The following is a 23,016-nucleotide window of genomic DNA, read 5'->3' on the forward strand; positions in this document are numbered from 1 at the left end:
TTGCAGAGTTCAACAGTTCGAGCCGCGCATCGGGCTCTGTGCTGACAGCTCAGAGCCTGGAGCCTGCTTCGGATTCTGTGTCTCCCTCTCTCTTTCTGCCCCTCCCCCGCTTGCACTCTCTCTCTCAAAATAAATATTTTTAAAAAAAAATTTTTAAATCCTTACAAGTGATCCTATTTCCTTGCAATAATGTGGAACTGTTCCAAACAGGACGCCTTCTACTGTTCTGTCTAATCTAGCATCAAATACCAAGTAATAGGGCTTACACCAACCACCCTTGGGAGAACACTATGTTTCAAATAGAATTCATGACCTAATTTTTTCCCAGGATTTAGTCTACTTCGGTCCATCATTTTGTTTAAAATTGATACTAAAACCGTTCTCTCCGTATCTGTGACCATAAACCATTCAACATAAAAACAATCTATAAGAAACCCCAAAACCTTTCATATAAGTCTACTCTTATTTTCAATATTTAAATTCTTTACCTACTTCCTTCCTCACAAAAAAATCTATACCCACAAAATTTCAAAGCTACTAAGTATTAAGACCACTAAAACACAAATTTGGGTTCCAAGTTTTCTTCTCTTTAATCAAAACAGTCAGACTCTCTCCTCTAAGTTTTTTTTTTTTCTTTTTTAATAAATACTGAAAATAGGGGCACATGGGTGGCTTAGTCAGTTAAGCATCTGACTTTGGCTTAGATGATGATCGTGCAGTTTGAGAGTTTGAGACCTACACAGGGCTCTCGGCTGTAAGCATAGAACTCATTTCGGATCCTCTTTCCCCCTCTCCCTACTATGTCCCCTCTCCTACTTGCAGTCTCCCTCAAAAAAAAAATTTTTTTTTTGAAAATTTTACCAAAGAAGTGTACACATTGTTAAGTATACAACTTGATGATTTTTACAAAATAAACATATCCATATAATGACCACATAGATAACAGAACACTCCCCAAATCCCAAAAGCCTCCTCCATGCCCTAATCATTACCTGCCCCTCCCCCAAAAGTAACCATCTTTTGGACCTTTATCACCACAGATCAAAGTTGTCTATTCTTAACTTTTAAGATGATATAAAGAAATAGGGGAATAGTCTGTATCCATAGTTTGGAAGACTCATTATTGTTGAGATGTCAATTTTTCCCAATCTGATCCAGATTCGATATATTCCCAATCAAAACCCCAAGCTATTTTGTAGATATCGACATACAGATTCCAAAGTTTGTATGGAAAAGCAAAAGACCCAGAATAGTCAACACGGTACAGAAGGTTGAAGGACTGACATTACTCAGTTTCAAGACTCACTATAAAAGCTACGGTAATCAAGACAATGTCGTACGAGCCAAAAGGCAGACACACAGATAAATGGAACAGAATATAGAGAGCCCAGAACACATTTAACTAACCACTGATGAAAGAGCAATAAAAGCAATTCAATGGATAAATAATTCTATTGAACAAATGGTACTGGAACAACTGGACATTCACATAAAAAAAAAAAAATCACCTAGGGGGTGGTGGTGGAATAAAAAAAAAAAAAAATCACCTAGACACAGACCTTACACATTTCACAAAACTTAACTCAAAATGGATGAGAGACATAAATGTAAAATGCAAAACTATAAAAATTCTAGTGGAAAACAGGAGAATATTTAAGTGAACTTAGGTTTGGCAATGAATTTTCATTTCTTTTAATGTTATTTTTTGAGAGAAAGACAGGGAGAGTGTGAATCCCAAGCAAGCTCTGCCCTATCAGCACAGAGCCCCCTATGCAGGGCTCAATCTTACCAACTGTGAGATCATGACCCACCAAAATCAAGAGTCGCTTAACTGACTGAGCCACCTAAGTGCCTTTGGCAATAAAGTTTTTAAAATTTTTTTAATGCTTTATTTTTGTTTTTGAGAGAGAGAAAGACAGCGCGAGCAAGGGAGAGGCAGAGAGAGGGAGATACAGATTCCAAAGCAGGATCCAGGCTCCGAGCTGTCAGCACAGAGCCCGACACAGGGCTCGAACCCGTGAACCACCAGATCATAACCGGAGCCAAAGTCAGACACTCAACCAACTGAGCCACCCAGGCGCCCCTTGGCAATGAATTTTTAAATGTAATGCCCAAAGCACAACCCATGAAAGAAAAAATAGACTATTAAAATTAAAAATTTCTGCTCTGCAAAGACACTGTGAAGGGAACGAAATGTTTGAAAAATATGTCCACGTCTCACTTTAAAAGAAACAAAAACAAAGGCACACATCTTCCTTGCTCTTTCACCTCAACTACCAAACTTTAGGATCCAACAGCATCTCTAATTCCTTTTTTTCCCAGTGTTTATTCATTTTTGAAAGAGAGAGAAAGAGCACGTGCACATGTGCGATTGGGAGAGAGGCAGGGGGGACAGAGGATCCAAAGTGAGCTCTACACTGATAGCAGAAACAGAAGAGAGCCCAATATAGGGCTCGAACTCACAAACCACGAAATCATGACCCGAGCAGAAGTCAGGTGCTTAACTGACTGAGCCACTCAGTGCCTCAGCATCTCTAACTCCTTATCTTTCGCTGCTTAACCCAATGCAATCTAATCTCTGTTTCCATTATTCTACCTAAAGTTTGCTAAGACTACCTTTATTTCATGTTATTAAATCCAAGAGACATGTTTAGTCTTCATTCCTTACCTCTGAGCAGTATCTGATGCTGTTAACCATATTTCCTCCTTCTTGAAAATCCCTTTCCACAGACTTCTATACCATCACACTATTCTGGTTTTTCCTCCTTTCTCTCCAGTTCAACCAACTTATATCTCCTTTGTTGACTCATTCTCATCTCTCTAAATGTAGTTATTTTTTTTAAGAATTGTTTTCCCATTTAATCTGCCATGTTTCATCCCAGTGAAGTCTCAGCTCGCATAAGATCATTTAAGTACCAATTCATTAGGAATGGTTAAGACCACTGAGAGAAACCAGGATACATACAACCAAATATTCCATCATCTGTCAACTGGCTTGGTAAGGACTACTTCCAAAGTGAGGTGCCAGAATGATGTTCTTCAACTTCAACAAAGAATTATCTTTGACAGGGGCTCTGGGCGCATCATGTCCAAAGTAGCCACTTTAATAACCTACGGGAAGAGTTTCCACCAGGTCATCTTGATTGAATAATTGACATATTCCAGTTTAAAGGATATGAATCAACAACCAGATGAGGAGGCACATGGGGAAAGTATGTGGAGCTTCCATGCTCTCTCCAGGCACACCACTCCCCCCAATCTCCCAGTGTTCACCAACCTGGAACTCCAAATTTAGTTCTTCATGGCCCAGAGTTGGGCCCTCTTTTCTCTTGTTGTAATTCAAGGTGGTATGATCAACACCCTTAGCTCCCAAATTCACAACTTTAGACCAAAGGGCTCTTCCAAAGATCTCCAAAAACCCAGTGATCAATTGCCTCCTTGACATTCTAGTTAAATTATCTTAAAGATACTGCAAATTTCGTGTTTAAAAAAAAAAAAAAACAAAACCCAAACCTGCCTTTCCTCTAGCAAGCACTTAATGTGTAATTAATTCTGTATCATTATCAAATCCAAAAGAGATACCCCCAAATTCCATTTTAACACCACATCCTATCAATTTGGCCACCCAAATATCCTTCAGGCATTTTCATTTCCCTACTGCCTGGACTACTATAATAATCATAGTGGTCTCCTCATACCCACTCTTGATTGCTACAAATGCAACCAGAATTATTTTGTTTAAAAACTAAAATCTGATCTTGTTATATGTCTCTTCAAACTCTTCAAAATATTAAAACCATTTTTAAAAGAAAAACTAGGGCAGAGGATATTTAATTCAACTAATATGTATCAAATACCTATTATGTCAAGCAACGTGCTAGGTCTGGGATTACAAAAATGAATAAATCACAGTACTCACACTGAGATATAATCAGAAACAAATCTGTGGCTTGAGAACCTACTATTTAAGTGTTTCAGAGCAGTTAAAGACAGTAAGCAGCTCACACAAATGAACTGGATGAATGTAACAAGTAGTGCAAAATTAAGGAAGTGCTACAGGAGAGGTATAAACAACTCCAGACATTCACCAGATCAGAACCAGGAAAACTATCTATGAAGAAGATAATAAAATATGGGTTTGGAAAGGTAAGAATGATTTTAATAAATGAAAGCAAGGATAAAATGGGCTACCACAGAATCTTAAAACTCTATACCAAGAGAGACATGAGAAAAAACATTAAAAGCAAGAAAGGTCAGAGGCACTGGCCTCAAAACCCAAGATGGGATTTCAAAGTTTCATTTGAGATAACTTAAAATTGATTAGATTAATATGAAAAGGTCTATGTTAGCAAAGACAATAATCCTGCATAAATAAAACTGCTGTCAGTCACTTTTCATCAATGTTACTCCCAGCATTCATACAATATGGTAGTAACACTAATTCAATACAGTGGTAGCCATGAGATATGGTGATCCACACCTTTCCAACAAGAGAACAAAAGTTCCTAAGAACATCATTCCTGATGCAAGAAAAGAAAGTTAATTTGAAGCACCATGTATCCACTGACAAATTATTGATGTTCTCTAAGCCACAATTTCCTTGTTTCTAAAACTTCAGTCCTTGGCAGGACAAAATGAGTAACACATGCAAAGCACCTAGTACACAACTTCAAAGTCAAATTTCAAGAAACAGTATTTTTTTAAACCTTTCTATTCTCTCTTCTTCCTCTTCACTTCAAGTTCCTCACAGAACGAACATTGTAACATGTCTACAATGTTATCTGAATCCATTCATGTATTAGGCACATATTTATTGAGTACTTGCGCCAGGCACTGGGAAATATGCAGTACTTCCCTGACAGTAAAGTCTAAGAAAGAGACAAATGAATAATCACACAACTGAATAATCACACAAACATCAAATTTACTACTGTGGTAAGTATGTCAGAGAGAAGATATATTGGCACCATAAGAAGAGAAAAAGAAAGAGGAATGTAACATAGCCAAAAGTAAATAGGAACCCACTATTACAAAGAGAGGAAGGAGACATAGATTTAAGTTGATTTGTACACTCTGGCTGCATCGTGGAGACAGGATGGAAAAGGAGACAAGTAAATGTCAGTAGAACAATTCAAAGGCAAGGTAAAAAAAAATTACAGTAGCTCTGGACTAATGGTTCTGGCAACAGAAAGATGTGGATGGATGTGAGATCATGGAGCAAACATGCGGAGTGAGAAAGGCACGTGTCAAGGGCAAGTCTTCGGTTTCTGGATTCTGCAACTAGACTGACAGTAGAACCAATCACTAAGAGAACATGAAAGGACCTGTGTAGTGAATGGAAGAGAAAAGGACATCAAGAGTTTGGTTTTAGGCTTACGGATTCTAAAGTGCCTTTGAGATATCCAAAGAAATGTTGGAGAAGCACTAGATATTTCATATTGAGGTCTAAGCTCAGCAGAGGTTGGGGAGGGATTTTCCTGCCAAGAATATTAAAGTATTCTTGGCACTCCTAAGATCAAATAAAACAATGAACTGGAAAAAATCTAATCTTTGACAATCGGCTACCATTTTCTCTATTTTTCTCTGTGTGCACCTCTCACTGTATGTGTAAGTAATGACATGAAGAAGAAAGGCAGCAGGGCGCCTGGGTGGCTCAGCTGGTTGGGCATCTGACTCTTGATTTTGGCTCATGTCATGATTCTAGGGTCGTGAGGGATTAAGCCTCACTTTGGGCTCTGCACGGAACATGGAGCCTGCTTGAGATTCTCTCTGACCCTCTCCTCAATTCATGCTTGCTCTTTCTTTTTTTTTTTTTTTTTCAACGTTTATTTATTTTTGGGACAGAGAGAGACAGAGCATGAACGGGGGAGGGGCAGAGAGAGAGGGAGACACAGAATCGGAAACAGGCTCCAGGCTCTGAGCCATCAGCGCAGAGCCCGACGCGGGGCTCGAACTCACGGACCGCGAGATCGTGACCTGGCTGAAGTCGGACGCTTAACCGAATGCGCCACCCAGGCGCCCCATTCTTTCTTAAAATAAGAGAGAAAGAAAAGAAAGGAAAAGAAAAGAAAAGAAAAAGAAATGCAGCAAAGTAGAGAAGAAAAAATAATTTAGGTAGGAGTCAGGAACTTGGGTTCTAATCTTCATTCTGCCACTAACTGTATAACCTAGGATGAGTCTCAACCTTTGTTCTTCAGTTCCTAATCTGTAAAATTTAAAAAGGAGTAGGAAGTAGAAATACACATTCTGAAGGTTAAAAGAAACACGTGCATATATGAAACAACGTAATGCTTTAAAAAGTCTAAAGCATAGGGGCACCTGGGTGGCTCAGTTGGTTGCGTGTCTGACTTCGGCTCAGGTCATGATCTCACGGTTCATGAGTTTGAGCCCTGTGTCAGGCTCTGGGCTAACAGCTCAGAGCTTGGAGCCTGCTTCAGATTCTGTGTCTCCCTCTCTCTCTGCCCCACCCCTGCTCACACTCTGTCTTTCTCGCTCTCAAAAATAAACATTAAAAAGTCTAAAGCATAAACTGCCCAAGCACACTACTTAGACACTTCTCAATACATAGCATTTATGTAGGAAAGAAGAGTAGTTTTAGTAGTATTTTAGTGCTAATCTTACATTTTTGTAAAAATAACTGCAAATTATCCAGCCTTTGGATGACTGCATGGAACTGTTTGATGCCCAAGGATACACTACATCTGTTCATATGTATAAAAACAGTAACACTATTAAAGTCAAGCACTCTTTAATCTCCAGAAAACTGCTAAGCATTTAAATGCATTAACCCACCCCCAACAACTCCATAAGGTAAATACTATTATTCTATTTTACAGATAGAAGCAAAGTTAAGGAATTTGCACAAACTCACAAAGTTAATACTGGAGTCAGGATTTTCTCAGAAGCAACTCCAGAGTCCAAGTTCTTTATCAGTCATCATCACTTCACAGTACATCCCACCTAGCACTATATCTTAAAACAACGAGCCACTCAATAAATATTTGCTATTGACAACCCTCAATCCATCACTCTTAATTTATCATAAACAATTAGGTGATAGTTTTGCTAAACCATAAAGCGTAAGGGCTTTGGAGTCAGAGAAACAAAGAGATTACACAGAGGAGTTAATACAGAGAATCTGTAGATTCTGAACCACTTAGACACAATATTTAACTGGTGCTCCCTCCCCCCAAAAATGTTAGGATTAAGTAAAAGGAGAGCAAAGTGCCATGCAAAACCCAGAAAACTTACAGTAATATGACCTTTGTTTTTATCTGAAGCCTATGTGACTTTGGACAAGTCATGTAACCTCACTAAGCACATTTTCCAGCTACAAAATGATACTACAGTTAAGTACTAAACTAAGAATGTTATTTTGAGTATTAATTTCACTTACAATTTACTGATTGTAAACCAGTCAATGCTAGATTAACAATGGAGAAACATTTAATCTGCATTTTACTGTTTTTAAAATAGAACTATTCTTATCTTAGCCTAGGAGAAAAATCTCCTCTAACACTTGCCATCTTTTGAAAAGCTAATAATAAAACCCTTACAGGGGGAAACCACGGGGGGGGGGGATAAATATTTGCTATAGATGACAGTAATAAAGTCAAGAAAAAGAATGCTTTCAATACTGTGTTTTCAGTCAAAAATGCTACAGGCTAGCTGCAAAAATTGGAAACGACCAAGACATCCTTCAGCAAGTGACCAAGTAAACTATGGTACATCCCAACAATGGAATATTATTCGGTACTAAAAAGAAATGGGCTATTAAGCCATGAAAAGACCTGAAGAAAACTTAAATGTATGTGACTAAGTAAAAGAAGGCAATCTGAAAAGGCTATATACTCTATAATTCAAACTATATGTCATTCTAGAAAAGGCAAAACTATACAGACAGTAAAAAGATCAGTGGTTGCCAGAGGCTCAGAGGAAGGAAAGATGAACAGGTGGACCACAGAGGATGTTTAGGGCAGTGAAAACTACTCTGTGTGATACTACAATGGTGGATACACATTATGTGTCCAAAACCAGAAATTATACAACACCAAGAGTTAGCTCTAATGTTAACTATGGACTCTGGGTGATGATGTGTCAATGGAGGTCCCTCAGTTGTTAGAAATGTACCACCCTGGTTAAGGATATTGATAACGGGGCAGACCAAGCATGTATGGGACCAAGGGGTACATGGAAAACTCTCTGTACTTTCCATTCAATTTTGCTGTGAACCTTAAAACTACTTAAAAAAAAAAAAAAGTCTATTAAAATAAATTGCCAAAAAAAAAAAAAAATTCATGGTTGCCAAAGAGGAATGGAGAAGGGGAAGGAATAGTAAGTGAAGCAAAGGAAATCTTTAGGGCGGTGAAACTATTCTGCTGGATACCACAATGACCAACAGGCATTAGGCATCTGTCAAAATCCACAGAACTGTTATTCTGTGTTATGGTATCTGTTTTTCCACACAAAAAGTGGGGCCTAACTAATGTAAACATGGACTTTAGTAATGTATCAATATTAGCTCATCAATTGTAACAAATGTACCAAACTACGGGCGCCTGGGTGGCTCAGTCGGTCGAGCTTGCGACTCCAGCTCAGGTCACGATCTCACGGTCCGTGAGTTCAAGCCCCGCGTCGGGCTCTGGGCTGATGGCTCAGAGCCTGGAGCCTGCTTCTGATTCTGTGTCTCCCTCTCTCTCTGTCCCTCCCCCATTCATGCTCTGTCTCTCTCTGTCTCAAAAATAAATAAAAACGTTAAAAAAAAAAAAATTCAAATGTACCAAACTAATGGAAGATGTTATTCAAAGGGAAACTGAAGAGGGGGTATGCAGGAATTCTGCACTTTCTGCTCAATTTTTTAGCAAATCTAAAACTACTCTGAAATATAAATTCTATTAATTTTTTCTAAATGCTGAGGAAACTGTTAGCTTGGAGCTGTTGGAAAACCAATTTTGCCCTCATAAAAGAAAAGTCTGGCTAAAAATGAAGCCCACAAAGAAAAGCAGTAGAAAGCCAGTATACAAAGAGAAAAATAGTGCCCAGATGATATCAAATGAGTTTCTAGCCCCAAATAGGCTAGAGGCCAGTTGTACCTTGGATTTATCAAAGTTAAATGAACCTATCAGATCTCATTTTTGCTTTCTAAAAATGCATGTGGTGCTACAGTACACATATGGTACAGTCATCTGCGTAAACATTATTGCAGGAGCTAGGGGTCACTGTATACAGAAAACAGATCTACTTGCAGACTTCATTGAAAAGTCAACACGAGGGGCGCCTGGGTGGCGCAGTCGGTTAAGCGTCCGACTTCAGCCAGGTCACGATCTCGCGGTCCGTGAGTTCGAGCCCCGCGTCAGGCTCTGGGCTGATGGCTTGGAGCCTGGAGCCTGTTTCCAATTCTGTGTCTCCCTCTCTCTCTGCCCCTCCCCCGTTCATGTTCTGTCTCTCTCTGCCCCAAAAATAAATAAACGTTGAAAAAAAAAATTTAAAAAAAAAAAAAAAAAAAGAAAAGTCAACACGAGAGCAATCTGCATTACCCTGGCCCTTGTATCTTGGCGTCCTAGTGCCTCCAAGCACTGCTACTAGTGACTATAGTCAATTTCAGACACAGCATAAAATTCGACCATGTAATTAGCCAAGACCTCAATGTTTCAAAAAGGCTCAAGGAACATTTTAAAAAGAAATAATATGTAGGCAATTTCAACTGAAAAACCTACTAAAAGAGTGCTTCAGTCACTATTACTTTTAAAAAAGAAATTGATGAGGAATGCCTGAGCCTCCAAGTCTTCATTTAGGCTCAGGTCATGATCTCATAGTTTGTGGGATCAAGCCCCGCACTGGGCTCTGTGCTGACAGCTCAGAGCCTGCTTGGGATTCTCCCTTTCCCTCTCTCCCTGCCCCTCTCCCGTTGGTACACTTGCATGCTCTCTCTCTCAAAATAAACTTAAAAAAGAAAAGAAGAAGAAACTGATCAATGTTTTATTGCTTCTCTGTAGACCCTTTATAAAGCTGTAATTTAAAAAGATACAAAGAATGAGTGGTCTGCCCACACTGACAACTTCCTAAACAATTCCATTTAGGTTTCCAGAACATTTTAATTATTTTTATTAATTATTGCTCATAGTTAACCTGAAATGTATAATCCTCATTTCTAAGAAAAGAATATGTAGGTCAATGGCCAAGATATATTTAGATAGAATCAGATAGATATATTTAGTAGAACAGTTTCTGAATTTCCAACCTGCTTCTTAACCTAAGACTAGACTGTGCTACCCAAGTAGCCTCCTTCAACCAAAATGAAAGTTCTGAACATCTGGATCTTTACAAAAGATAATTTAGGTTATATATTTTAAAAATAAAGCTTTCAGGGGCGTCTGGGTGGCACAGTCGGTTAAGCGTCCGACTTCAGCCAGGTCACGATCTTGCGGTCCGTGAGTTCGAGCCCCGCGTCGGGCTCTGGGCTGATGGCTCAGAGCCTGGAGTCTGTTTCCGATTCTGTGTCTCCCTCTCTCTCTGCCCCTCCCCCGTTCATGCTCTGTCTCTCTGTCCCAAAAATAAATAAACGTTGAAAAAAAAAAATAATTAAAAAAAAAAATAAAGCTTTCATACAGGCTCCTCAAAATAAGTTTTCCTAACATATTTGAGGTTTAATATTTAAAATTTGGGGTTTCCCCACAAATATACAAGAATATATCTCCTGAGTGAATAAAGGTATATCTACGTTGTACACTGAAGAAGGTAAACAAGACTGCTCCTTGCTTAGACTTACAGTTTCTTTTACATACATTTCCTTACAATTAAAATAAAACTTTTTAGGCCTACGAGGCATGTACTGCTTTAGTCTCACTTCAGCATCATTTTGTTTCATTAGGATCCAGATTTTTCAACATGTAAATAAGATCTTTTCTGACTCAAGGGGTTCTGCATTTGCTGTTCCCACTACCAGGAAAGCACGTTCCTTCACTCTTTTGAAGGCAGGATAGCTCCTGTATTTCAGGTCTCGATTCAAACTCACCTAAAAAAAGGCCTTCATAAATAGACTAAACACCTCTCACCCATACCCCATTATTCTCCATTTTTTAAAAGGGATCTAAAGTTACCTTGCTCATTTGTGTATTTAATTTTCTGTCTGTTTCATAGAATACAAGAGGGCACAAGACTTGTCTCACTGTAGCATCTAGAAAAACACCCAACAGAGCAGACATTTAATATCTGTTGAACAACATATACTTATATTCAGTATTTATTAAGTAAAAGATATTTTGCTAGGGCCTGTAGATATAATGTTTAAAAAACAAGTTTCATTAAAATAAAATCTTGAGGACATTTTGCTTTTTCAAAAACTGACCATTTTAAAATCCTTTATTTTTAATAATTTCCCAACCACTTAAAAATTTTAAGGACAGAGGCACCTGGGTGGCTCAGTTACTTAAATGTCTGACTCTTGATTTCAGCTCAGAGTCAAGCTGGGTTCTGCACTGACAAAGCAGAGCCTGCTTGGGATTCTCTGCTCTCTGCTCTCCCTCCCCCTGCTCACACACACTCTCTCAAAAATAAACATTTAAAAATAAATAAATAGGGGGCGCCCGGGTGGCCCAGTTGATTAAGCGTCCGACTTCAGCTCAGGACATGAACTCACGGTTGGTGAGTTGGAGCCCCGCATCAGGCTCTGTGCTGAGAGCTCGGAGCCTGGAGCCTGCTTCGGATTCTATGTCTCCCTCTCTCTCTGCCCCTCCCCTGCTCGTGCTCTGTCTCTGTCTCTCAAAAATAAATAAATGTTAAAAAAAAATTTTTTTTACATAAATAAATACAGGTGCATGGGTAGCTCAGTCGGTTAAGCCGCTCACTTCAGCTCAAGTCACAATCTCCAGCCCCTGTCGGGCTCAGTGCTGACAACTCGGGCCTGGAACCTGCTTCAGATTCTGTGTCTCCCTCTCTCTCTGCCCCTCCCCCACAAGTTCTCTGTCTCTTTGTCTCTCTCTCTCTCTCTCTCTCAAAAATAAACATTTAAAAAAATGTTTTCAATAAATGAATGAATAAATAAATATTTTAAGGACAAACTCTGCTACAAGTGTAGTTGCCCTTTAGCACTGGCTTTATCTACAAATGCATCATAGCTTAGCACACGCCTTTCAGATATGCGTAATAATGATACAAAACTTAAGAAACTAATTATTTTTTCAAAATTGCAGCCACAGGAAAAGCAAATGGCATGACATTTTTCCTTCCTTATATCTATGGCTCAACTAATACAAACTATCAATGTTTAAATAAATACTAAACCACTTCATAATTTGGTTTTGCCACAATTATACAAGAATACATCTTTTGTGGGCACCCAGTTGGCTCAGTCAGAAGAGCATGTGACTCTTAATCTTAGGGTCATGGGTTCAAGCCCCACTTTGGATGTAGAGATTGCTAGATACGTATACATGTATATGTATGTCTATGGGGTGCATGGGTGGCTCAGTCAGCTAAGCGTCCAGCTCTTGGTTTCAGCTCAGATCATGATCTCATAGTTCGTGGGTTTGAGCCCCACATCCGGCTGGGTGCTGGCAGTCGCAGAGCCTGATTGGGATTCTCTGTCTCCCTCTCTCTCTGTCCCTTCCCTGCTGGCTCTCTCTCTCTCAAAATAAATAAATAAACATTTTTTAAAGTAAGTAAATTTTAACCAAAAAAAATCTTATTTCATGTAAATCAAAGTATATCTACCTTTTACATTTAAGAGGTAAACAAGGCTACTCCTTTGATAACTTTCCCTAAAAACAAATATCCATTGTTTTTACTTTGTAGAAACCGCCAAACCACCGTTTCTTTAGTATATTTATATTTGAAAAAAAAATAGATATACTTTTCTATACCGCACTTACTTAAAATTATGCCCACGGCATACCAATTAACCAATAAAAGTAAAAACTATGACATATTAATAGGGAAGGAGTTTATTAAGCAAGGGAATTGCAGTCTAAATAGCTTCACAGCAGGGGCGCCTGGATGGCTCAGTCGGTGAAGCATGCAACTCTTGATCTCAGGGTTGTGAGTTCGAGCCCCATGTTGGGTGTAGAGATTACTTAAAAAGAATAAAATCTTTAAATTTTTTTAATGTTTATTTATTTTGACACAGAGAGAGAGACAGACAGACAGACAGAGCATGAGAGGGGGAGGGGCAAAGAGAGAGGGAGACACGGAATCCGAAGCATGCTCCAGGCTCTGAGCTGTCACACACAGCCCAACACGGGGCTCAAACTCACAGACTGCAAGATCATGACCTGAGCCGAAGTCGGATGCTCAACCGACTGAGCCACCCAGGCACCACAAGAATAAAATCTGAAAAAATGAATAAATAAATAGTCTCACAGCAGTCTAAACAAATATTTTAAAGTTTTTTTTTAATAGGCTTGCCTTCAAAATTCAAAAATTGTGGGGTTTCTTTACAGTTTAAATATTCAACTATGTTTATTACTGAAACTATGATTCAAAAATGATGCACTCTCCTAGTACTGAAAATCAAAGCAACTAGACTACTTCTACACTGTTGTAAAAATACTTCTTACATTAATGGAACTTAAAAAAAAATCATGAGACTACCACCAACGAGAGAAGTTTCTGCCTCCAAGACAGTTATGATATAAAATAGATTATAGTTTGTATCTACTGCTCTTTTTTTAAGTAAGAATAGCTTTCCTAATAATTGGGACCAAAGTTAAAAAAAAAAAAAATCCATGACAATCAGTTGTGAGTCTTTAAAACCATTTTCTAAGCTCTTTGTCAAACTCTGACTACCCTGCACCTAAAAACTTTAAAAAAACAAAAAAACAGAGCCCAAATTAAGGTGTTTTGAAGTTTTGCTTTTTTTTTTAATTAAAAAAAAATTTTTTTTTTAATGTTGGTTCCTTTCGAGAGAGCGAGCATGAGCGGGATAGGAGCAGAGAGAGAGGGAGACACAGAATCTGAATGAAACAGGCTCCAGGCTCTGAGCTTTGAGTACAGAGCCCGACATGGGGCTCGAACCCATGCAAGATCATGACTTGAGCCATAGTCAGACGCTTAACCAATTGAGCCACCCAGGTGCCCCTTTAATTTTTTTCTTCTAACGTTTATTTGTTTTTGAGAGACAGAGAGAGACAGAGCCTGAGTGGGTAAAGGACAGAGAGAGAGGGAGATACAGCATCTGAATGAAGCAGGCTCCAGGCTCTGAGCTGACAGCACAGAGTCCAACGCGGGGCTCAGAACTTGTGAACTGTGAGATCACGACCCGAGCCAAAGTGGAACACCTAACCAACTGAGCAACCCAGGTGCCCTAATACATAATATTTAATAAATATTTGTTAAATTGATGAACTGAAGAATCATTTTAAAAAATCACCATGACTAATAATGAAACACCTTAACAGTACTATCAACTTGGATATAAAAATAAATCAAAAAGAAGCCCCCTCTTCCTAGATGTTCAGTTCTAGGAAGAGATTCCATTATGTCCCTAATGGTGGTGTTGCCAAATCCTTTGAAGTAGAAAAATTAACCTTGTTTCTAATTTTTATATATAAACACTAACTTACTTTAATGACAATAGTACCCTTATCTTAAGTAAGCACTAATATCTCAAAACAAATACTGCTTTTCAAAGATTTCTTTTGATTATTTGTTGCATTTGGGATTAGTTTTCCACTGAGAAGTTGTAGCATGGATAAAATGGGCAATGCAGTAATCAAAGATCAGGATTGAAATAAAAACTCCTACAAAACTATAATATAGTTGAAATAGCCCTCTTCTCCACAGCAATCCATCCCTTCCCTTCCCTCAGCTCTCAAACGGAAGAGGTCGAAGAGGCTATAAACAAGGTACAGTATAAAAGGTTAGAACTGGGAATGATGAAGGGCATTCAGAGTGAGGAGTTATGAGTAATTAAGTAATGGAGTTCAGCAGTGATTATCAAGAGCTGCTAATACCACAGAGAACCAAACATTAAGTGCCTCCTAATGCAAGTACTCAACATCACCTATAAAATATTTTCCCCCCTCAAAGAAAAAGGAGAGACTATACATTATAGAAACTGAATCTGATCAAGCCTCTAAACCTAAAGCCAAATAACAAGAAACCAAAGGGACAGAGGAATTTTAATACCTCTGTTTAATACCACCATCGGAATATAACTGGCAAATTCAAACTGGGAAAATTTTCTTCAACAAATAATTTGCCAGGGGAAAAAAACAAAGTGGGGGACCTTTAAATTACAAAACATTACAGACCTTATTTGACTCAATCTGAGTTAAGTATAAAAATACATTTATGAGACAACAGAGAAATCTGAATACTAAATATTATATGAGAGTAAAGAATTATTGCTAATTATTCTCAGTGTGGGAATAGTTGTTTGGGTTTTTTCCTTAAGAGTGAAGTTGATGGGGCACCTGGGTGGCTCAGTCGGTTGAGCGGCTGACTTCGGCTCAGGTCATGATCTCGCGGTCCGTGAGTTCGACACACTGTCAGCTGTGCTGACAGCTCAGAGCCTGGAGCCTGTTTCAGATTCTGTGTCTCCCTCTCTCTGACCCTCCCCCGTTCATGCTCTGTCTCTCTCTGTCTCAAAAATAAATAAACGTTAAAAAAATTTTTTTTTAAATAAAAATAAAAAAAAAAGTGAAGTTGACTAAGAAACTGCAGTGCTAAAAGATTGGAGTACTGAAAAGGAATGTTAAAAATGAATGCAGTTGAATGGATTTGGCCTATCCAAACTGAAATATAAATTGAGAGATTGCAACCACGGGAAGAGAGCAACTTTGCTTGCTTGCCAGCCAACCTTTTCTCCACTGATATAAGCTCTATAAATAGGCCAAGAGTGATAATGGCTGCTCAAATCACTTCATGTTACAGATACTACCACTACTGACATGCATCTGGCCCAGCCCCAGGCTGTGAATAAACCAGCATCGAGAGCCAAGGAAGTTACCAAATGCAGAGAATGCACCATGGCTAATGAGAGACCCTCTACTCAAAAGCAACATTGGTGTAAATTAAGGATAAAGAACAGGTTCTAGATTTTCTCCAAGATTTCTGCTCTGGCCATTTCTATCTCCCTCAGAATACAGAACACATAAAGATGGGTCACCACATGGCGGGATCTGAGGTCCCCAAGATAAATGATACCAAAAACTTACCAGAGCAAATCATTTAGGGGACTGCAATGGAGTAAAATAATAGGAAACCCTTGATGATAAAGTGTTGATGTAAGAATAAACTATGCTTCTATGTTAGATTAAAACGAAGGCAGCCAGGGGTGCTGGAGTGGCTCAGTTGGTTAAGCATCTGACTCTTGGTCTTGGCTTGGGTCATGATCTCACGGTGGTGGGTTTGAGCCAGCGCCCCCCCACCCCCCACGGGGTCCAGCTCTGCCCTGACAGCACAGAGTCTGCTTGGGATTCTGTCTCCCTCTCTCTCTGCCTCTCTCTCCTACTTGCTCTCTATCTCTCTCTCAAAGATAAATAAAAATAAACTTAAAATTTTTTTTAAACTAAGGCAGACAGGATACTGCTTAAAATCTTAACCACATGAGGTTTTTGTTCTTAACACAGAAAGGAAAACAGTTCTGTTTTCCCAGAGTTTTAGTCCACACCCAACTTCCCTATCCCCAACAATACCTTTCTCTAATTATAAGGCATCTAGCAAAATGCTGACTCAGAACATCGTAAGAGTTATTTTTTTTAACGAGACAACTCAATAAAAAATAACTTCTAAACACTTTGGTCCATATCTTGTTTCCCTAATGTTTGCCATGCTAATGAAAACTTAAATTTTTTAATTTTTTTTTTAGCTTATTTATTTTGAGAGAGAGAGAGAGGGTACAGGCAGGGAAGGGCTAGAGAGAGAGGGAGAGAGAGAGAATCCCAAGCAGGCTCTGCACTGACAGCGCAGAGCCCGATGTGGGGCTCAAACTCAGGAACCATGAGATGGTGACCTGAGCCAAAACCAAGTGTCGGATGCTTAACCGACTGAGCCCCCAGGTGCCCCGAAAACTTAATATTCTAAATTACTTAAGCACAACCCTAATTTATCCACATTCTTGGATATGACTGCTATAAGTTTCAACAGATTTAATTTTGGTAATCTTTGAACAAATGACCAGAACTTACTAATACTTGGACTTGAAATCCAGGCAGAGGAAAAAGTATTTTGTAAACAAACTGGCAGTACAAAAAAGAACACTCAAGTCCACATTTTCTTCTACACTTAGAGACCCATTTAAGAAAAATGTCATTGGGGCGCCTGGGTGGCGCAGTCGGTTAAGCGTCCGACTTCAGCCAGGTCACGATCTCGCGGTCCGGGAGTTCGAGCCCCGCGTCGGGCTCTGGGCTGATGGCTCAGAGGCTGGAGCCTGTTTCCGATTCTGTGTCTCCCTCTCTCTCTGCCCCTCCCCCGTTCATGCTCTGTCTCTCTCTGTCCCAAAAATAAATAAACGTTGAAAAAAAAAAATTAAAAAAAAAAAAAAAAGAAAAATGTCATTTAAAAACAAAAACAAAAGAGAGGCACCTAGGTGGCTCAGGGGGTTGACCATCAGATTCTTGGTTTTGGCTCAGGTCATGATCTCATAGTTTGAATTGGAGCCCCGCATCGGGCTCCACGCTGGCAGTGCAGAGCCTGCTTGGGATTCACTCTACTCCCTCTGCCCCTTCCCCACCTGTGCACACACTCTCTCTCAGACAAATAAACTTTAAAAAATAAATCAGTAAAACAAATTGATTTTATAAAGGAAAAGACTAATTCCACACTATAATTATTTTGTTTTACAGTACCGTTTTCTCCTATAGCCCACTATTCTTCACGTTAAAAAAAACTTTTTTTTAATGTTTGTTTCTTTTTAAGAGAAAGACAACACAAGCAGGGGACAGACAGAGAGGGAAACACAGAATCTGAAGCAGGTTCCAGGCTCTGAGCTGTCAGCACAGAGCCCAACACGGGGCTTGAACCATGAGATCATGACCTGAGCCGAAGTAGGACGCTCAGCCAACTGAGCCACCCAGGCATCCCAAAACTTTACTGTTTTTTTTTAAATGTTTTTATTCAATTTTTGACAGAAAAAAGTGGATGAGAGGCAGAGAGGGAGACAGAGGATCCAAAGCGGGCTCTGTGCTGACAGTAGAGAGCCTAATGCAGATCCCACGAACCTCAAAATGATGACCTGAGCCGAAGTCAGATGTTTAACCAACTAAGCCACCAGGCACCCAACTTTTCTTCACATTTTAGAGCAGGAAAGAAACTCAGAAGTCATCTGGTTCACTAGATTTGAGTACCTTAGGCAGAAATGGTTTCTTTCATCTTTCCACCCATTCCCACCTGTCACCTACTCAGTAAATGGGATTTTAATTTAATCAGGTATAAACAACCCCACATACACATACACGTAAGTCAATTCTGTGGTTGGTTTCTACTTTTAATTAATCTTCAGTTAACTAGAAAATACTCATCTAGGTAGTTTTTAAATTGAATAAATTCAAACTAGTAAGTTAGGGTTTATACCATGTATCTTTTTGCTATTAAATTACAGAGGCTGAAATCCTTGTTTTGAATAGGGACATGAAAGAGAACAAAATCAAAACTGACAATGAGCGCCATAAAGCCACAAAACCTAAAAAAGACACTCATCAAATGTGAGTCACATTGGTTATTTTATGGTATTTTTAAACCACGTCTACTATTATCATCTGCTAACATTATGAAAAATATGTATAATATATATAACACACATTTCCTCCCTTAGTTCAGAAATATAGAAGGAATATGAAATACTTCTTAGTTTCACCCTGCTCCTTCCTTTCACCACAAGGACCTGTAGGCTGAGTGTGAAAACTGACTGAACATCAATCCCACTTGTGCTGAGAAGTGCCCACACAGAAGCAGAAAACTGTTTATTTCCCCTAAGTTCAATCATGAGCCCTGAAAGAGTAAGGAATATAGGTACAATTAAAGATAAATGCTGAAAGATTTAGAAAAGTTTCAAAACAACAGTCAAATTTAAATTTAAGACTAGAATTTAAAAACTAAAGAAAAATAACTATCAAATTACTTCAGTCTGACAAATAACAATCAACCCAAAATAAAGAAAACCAGCAACATTTCTACTCATTGAATGTAAGGATGAAGAAAATCTTTTAAAAGGAATGCCTACTGCATCCTTCATATTCCACCTGAACCTTTTTTCCCTAAAAGAAGAAAATAATTTATTAGCAGACTAAGGTACCTTCACAACATAGCCCTCTGTAAATTGAAGGCACTGGTCACACTTAACCAGTCAAGATTATTGATACTCATGACTTTTGCATAGGCTGTTACCTAGCCTAGAACGCCCACCTGGAAACCCATCCCAACTCCGGTTTAAATAAATTTTTTTAATGTTTGTTTTATTTTTGAGGGGCAGTGGGGGTGGGGGGGAGAAGGGAGAAAGAGAAGGTGGGGAGGGGGGAAAGGGGTAGAGAGAAGACAGAAACACAGAATCCAAAGCAGGCTCCAGACTCAGTTGTCAGCACCAGAGCCTGACGCAGGGCTCAAACCCATGAGTTGTGAGATCATGACCTGAGCCAAAGTCAGACCTACTGAGCCACCCAGGTGCCCCACAAATGCCGGTTTAAATGGTTAAGTTCCTTTAGCATCAGGACCTGGTCAATCCTATTCACCAAGCATAGCTCTAGCAACTAGAGCACTACTGGCACAAAGCAATCAATAAATAAGTGTCCTGTTTGTCCTGTTTTCTCAATAGCTCTTCCCCCTTTCTACAGTCAGCTTTTTACTCATTTATTACTGCCTATTTCATTTTTACTACAGCTATCCAAGAAAATTTATTTGACCCCAGATTCTTTCTTAAAATAATACAGAATACCAAAATCAGTAGGGTTCAAAAGAAAACACATTAATGGCACGTTTTTAGGAACGCCTGGTTGATTCAATCACTACAGCATATGACTCCTGATCTTGGGGTCATGAGTTCAAGCCCCACGTTTGGTGCAGAGTTTACTTTAAAAAAAAAAAGTAAAAATTTAAAAAGTAGCATTTTTAAAAATATTTATTTATTTTTGAGAGAAAAACAGACACAGAGCACACAAGCGGAGGAAGGGCAGAAAGAGAGGGCAAGACAAAGAACCTGAAGCAGGCTCCAGGCCGTCAGCACAGAAACTTATGTGAAGACAAACACACGGGCCGTGAGATCATACTCTTACCAAAGTCAGATGATCAACTGACTGAGCCACCCAGGCACCCCAAAAGTAGCATATTTATTTTACAGGTTCTCTCAAGTACTGTCAATTATAAGCATGTAAACATGAACATACATGTGTTTTCACATCCCTAGTTACATGCAGGAAAATCAGAAAGGTCTAAGATGGTTTGTCAAAATTACAAACGTAGGGTTTGGGTGTCTAGTACATACCAGTTCCAAACTTTAAAAAGAAACAAAACAAAACAAAAAACATTCTAATTGCCCATACATCAAATTTATTCATGCACATGTCAGAACAAAACTGTAAAACTGAATATCCCAGCAAAACAATTCTTTGAATGAGTTTACAAGTTACATAAAAGTTACTAGTCATATAGTAAGGAGCCTTAAAGTACCAATGTCACTATCAAATAAAATCTTTGAAGGACATACAGTGAACACTCAGTTCCAACAGAATCTAAAGCTGAATTTATCCTTAATATACAGATCTGGGATTAATCATGAAAAGTATAAAACAAAGAGCCTTATGGCACTCATTCATAAATGCATTTAAGAGTAATATACACTAAATTAGTGAGGAATTTAACAACTACACTGTGAACGTAATATGAAGCTAGCAATGGGGAAAGTTTCCAGCTCCAAAATCCAGGCCACTCATTTTCCACAAAAAAATGTCAGAAAAAATTGTTTCATTAAGAAACCATTTAGCTGATGCTTCAGGTATAATTACCTTGCAGCTTCTCTCTGCTTTTCATGTTGTCTACACCTGTATTGAAGTTTACATCTACATGTTAACATTATGAAAAAATGTATGGCTTGAAGTTTCAAAAGTATGGGGCGCCTGGGTGGCTCAGCCAGTTGAGCATCCGACTTCCACTCAGGTCATGATCTCACCGCTCATGAGTTCCAGCCCTGCATTGGCTCTGTGCTAACAGCTGAGAGCCTGGAGCCTGCTTCAGATTCTGTCTCCCTCTCTCTCTCTCTCTCTGTCCCTTCCCTGCTCATACTCTGTCTCTCTCTCAAAAATAAACAAACATTAAAAAAAAGTACAGTCATACTGAAAAGCGTTCTGATTTAAAAATGGCTAAAGGGGTGCCTGGGTGGCTCAGCTGGTTAAGCATTCGACTTCGGCTCAGGTCATGATCTAACAATTCATAAGTTTGAGCCCAGCATTAGGCTCTGTGCTGACAGCTCAGAGCCTGGAGCCTGCTTCAGATTCTGTGTCTCCCTCTCTCTCTGCCCCTTCCCCCCAGTTGTGCTCTTGCGCATGCTATGTCTCTGTCTCTCTCCCAAAAATAAATAAAAACATTTTAAAAATTTACCAAAAAATGGCTAAAAATATTATTTCTCAATGGAACTGCGTGAAATTTCATTGAGATCCTTTTCAAAGTAGCATAGGTCACTGCAGTAAATTCCATTTTAGTTTCCTGAACTAACTTCTATTAAAAATTTAACTCGGTTTTATATTTCCTAAGCACCTACTGTGCATAAAGCACTAAATGAGGCATCATATTTGCCAGATTAGACAACTAAAATATTACACTTCGTAGTAATTAGACGACCAAAATATCACACTTCCTACTAACAAACGGTTAGCGTTATGACTCCTCGGGACATCAGGTAATAACTATCAATTGTAGGCCTCTAAAAATGCTTGTTAAACCAAAAGGCAATGCTCTTGCTGGAGGATTCCAGATTGCCTAGATCAGCAAAACTACATTAGAAAGTTAATAGCCTCCATCCTTAAAATATCCCTGGAGAAGAAAGGGAGTGATTCAAACTGTTAGCATGTGCCCAACTACACTACACAATAATAGGCTAGGCAAAACTGCCAGATGTATTTGTAATTAAGAGGTCCAACCTTGACAAAGCATCACCAGTGGGATTTTCATCCTACTGGCTGGAAGGATTCAGAAAGCAAAGCTCAGTCAAGAAGTGAAAAGCACATCTAAGCATAAACTGCTCGGGCGGTTCAAGCTAGAACAAGTACCCACAGACGTTCATTCCTTCAACCTGAGAGACTCTATTCTGACACAGCAGAGAGGACGATTTAAATGGGAAAATAAGGAGCACCTGCGTGGCTCAGTCCCTTAAGCGTGGGCTCCTGATTTTCGCTCAGGTCATGATCTCAAGCCCTCCATGGGGCTCTGCGCTGACAGCGGGAAGCCTACTTGGGATCCTCTCTCCCCTTCTCTCTCTCTCAGAATAAGTAAAATAAAATTAAAGGAAAGTAAATTAATGAGAGAATGCATAGCCTGCTGTTCTCGTGGGGGCTGCTGCCCCAACAATAAACTGAGGTCGGTGCTATAAGAAATTAATTACAAAGTAGGAAGCGCTACTGCGGAGAAGTGAAAATTCTCTGGGAAGAGCCAGAGAAGACAATGATCTTTGACTTGGGATCCGTCAGTTTAACATTTGCGCCGATTTTCCAAAGAAAGTTGACAAACTCTCCACCAGACGTCAATTCTGGAGGCTGACACATCCCTCCATCGACTGGAGGCGTCTGCCGACCCAAGGTAGTGGAAGCGCCGAGAGGCAGGCGGCGCCAGCCAAAGGAAGCTTTTTCTCCCTCTCCTAGGCCGCGGCAGCCGCGGCGCTGGGGCGGCTGCCTGGGCTCCCGGGAGCAGGGGCAGGTGTCGGCGCCAGATCCCCGCTCGCGGAGCTGGCAGAGTTGGCAGAGCTGCCGCCGCCGCTTCCCCGGCGGGCCGGGACGCAGGAAAGTTGCGTGAAGACAACTCCAGGCCGAAAAGCGGCTCCCCCGCGCAGCCCGCCGGCTGCGGCATCTCCAGCCTCCTCTCAGCCCCCGGGGACAG

General features: G+C 39.6%; 1 protein-coding gene across 4 annotated transcripts in view; it reads right to left on the reverse strand.

Moving 5' to 3' along the window:
- Positions 1-23,016, reverse strand: part of ARK2N (arkadia (RNF111) N-terminal like PKA signaling regulator 2N) — an 86,329-nt gene that overhangs the window by 62,713 nt on the left and 600 nt on the right. The window lies entirely within an intron of this gene.

The sequence above is a fragment of the Lynx rufus genome, unplaced genomic scaffold, assembly GCF_022079265.1.
Source record: "Lynx rufus isolate CCGP_SWC_20201006 ecotype Redwood Valley unplaced genomic scaffold, mLynRuf1.p SCAF_20, whole genome shotgun sequence".
Taxonomy (NCBI): domain Eukaryota; kingdom Metazoa; phylum Chordata; class Mammalia; order Carnivora; family Felidae; genus Lynx; species Lynx rufus.